Source organism: Mastomys coucha, unplaced genomic scaffold, assembly GCF_008632895.1.
Source record: "Mastomys coucha isolate ucsf_1 unplaced genomic scaffold, UCSF_Mcou_1 pScaffold4, whole genome shotgun sequence".
NCBI lineage: Eukaryota > Metazoa > Chordata > Mammalia > Rodentia > Muridae > Mastomys > Mastomys coucha.
Window position 1 is genome coordinate 2,621,873 of NW_022196910.1, and position 2,421 is coordinate 2,624,293.

Here is a 2,421-nt window from a genome sequence, read left to right on the forward strand (position 1 = left end):
ATCCGCCTGCCTCTGCCTCCCAAGTGCTGGGATTAAAGGCGTGTGCCACCACTGCCCGGCAAAGTTTCACATTTTTAAAGTTAAAAAAATCCTTTTAAAGTTGTAGAGCATTTAAAAAGCCAAATAAGCTGGCTATATCTTACAACACAGGTTTATACCTTAAATATTCACATTTCAAAAGCTGTCTGTAAAGACTAAAAACAGTAAAAATTATTTACAAGTGCAATGCCTATGATCTCCTTGTGTTTGGCAGCAGAGGTTAGCAGGCAGGGAATGGAGGGCTATGCAGTGAGGTTCAGCAGTCCGTGGGAGGGCTATGCAGTGAGGCTCAGCAGTCCGTGGGAGGGCTATGCAGTGAGGCTCAGCAGTCCGTGGGAGGGCTATGCAGTGAGGTTCAGCAGTCCGTGGCATGGGCTGAGTGACCACTGGGGCAGGCACAGCATCAGTATTATTCCCAAGCACTCCTCCTGGGCAGATGCGACTTTCAATGCAAGAGTGAGGAGCAGCACTTGAGCACTTGAGCGTCCCTTGCGTACGGGATGTAGGAGAGACTGTACCAGGTCATTGACAAGAACTGCAATATGCAGAAGAGTAAGGCCAGCCCCTTCTTCCGCCACCACAGACAGCACACAGGGTAAATACCAGGCACAAAAGAATAATAATTGTGGCAAGCTATCTTGTTTCAAAAGTTTTCTCTAGTTGCCTCACAGGTTCCATTAAAAAGCTTGTACTGACCAATATAGCAAGGTTTCCAAGGGTGTAAAATACTGCAAGGAGTTTCATGCCATTGGGAAGCCATAGCAACCCAGTTCCAAGGATTGAAAAGAAAATGCCAGCAACAAAGTATATGACAAACCACTTCAACCTGGTTGAAACTCAGGAATGAGGCATCCAGGACCTGTGCCATCAGACCTTGCTCGTCGTCGTCGTCCTGGCTGCTCAGGACGCGCTGTAGCTTTTCCATAGCTCTGTCCTCTGGCCACGCAGTCAGCCACTAGCTTGTCCGCCCCCCCCCCCCCCCCCCCCCCCCCCCCCCCCACCTGGAAGCCAGGGATCCGTGCTCTAATTTCTTGTTAATTCATGCACGACTATTTAACAAACCTTGACTAATAGCGCCCCTTGACCTAGAACCATCAACAACCTCATCGCTTGAGATCCTAGCATTTATATACCCTCGGAAAAGTTCCCAGAGTTCCAAACATTATATAATCTCAGAAACTCTCTGCAGCTGGCAAAACCACGCCTCTGCTAGAGCATGAGGCGAATCATAGTCAGGTGCTGTGGACAGTCTGAAGCAGCCCCACATCCCACACCTGGGGTTAAAATGAAGGCATAATCTCATAATATTTCTGTGTTTTTGTTTTTTTCTTTTGTTTTTTAAAAGCCACAATTCTCACTACAGTCTCTGGCTGTGCTCTCCTGTGTAGTATCCCATACCTTCACCACAGCTCTGGACATGTATGGTGGTGCTGCCACAACGCACACAGACCAATGTGGCTGAGCTCCCTCAATGCAGGGCCTACTGTGTATGACTGTGGCGTTTGCATTGTGCACACCACTTTCTGCTTTCATAGAAACATAGTGGTTAAGTCATGGGCAGCAAAGACTTAGTACTGTCATCTTTCTCTGTATATCAAATGAGCATGTCTGTGGGTCTTTTTCTGCTGGAATGCTTGGAGCTGATTTACGTCCCCTGGCATCCACGATACATTCTAACAGGACTTAATGTTAATGTAAAAACAGATAAGCATATCATCTCATGACTGTCCATATTTCCTGTTATTGCTCGTGAGTGCTGAAGTTACATATTATACCTTGTGGTGTTTCAATGCTTGGCGAAGGGAGTGGCACTATTTGGAGGTGTGGACTTGTTGGAGTAGGAGTGTCACTGTGGGCGTGGGCTTAAAGACCCTCCTCCTAACCTCGTGGGAGCCAGTCTTCTCTTAGCAGCCTTCAGATGAAGATGTAGAACTCTCAGCTCTGCCTGCACCATGCCTGTCTGGACGCTGCCATGCTCCCACCTTGAGGATAATGGATCTATTTTTGTGCATGTGTGGGCTTTTTATGTGCATCACATGTGTGCCTGGTGCCTGTGGAAGGCAGAAAGTGTCAGATCCTCTGGAGCTGGAGTCCCAGGCAGTTTTAAGTAGCCTGATGTGGGTGCTGAGAGCCACCCGAGTCCTTTGGAAGAGCAGTGAGTCTTTTTAATCAGTAAGTCATCTATCCAGCCCCTAATGTTTTATTTTTATGTACGTGTGAGTATATGCTGTCTGTGTGGAGGTACCTGCTGTGGGGGTTTGAGTGAGAATGGCCCCCATAAGCATATGTACTTGGTCCCTAGTTGGTGGAACTGTTTAGGAAGGATTAGGAGGCGTGGCCTTGCTGGAAGAGGTGTGTCACTAGGGTTGGGCTTTGAGATTT

General features: G+C 47.8%; 1 pseudogene; it reads right to left on the reverse strand.

The window, feature by feature from the left end:
* Positions 1-484: 484 nt before the first annotated feature.
* On the reverse strand, positions 485-964 carry LOC116076489 (annotated as a pseudogene).
* Between the last annotated feature and the right edge of the window lie 1,457 nt (positions 965-2,421).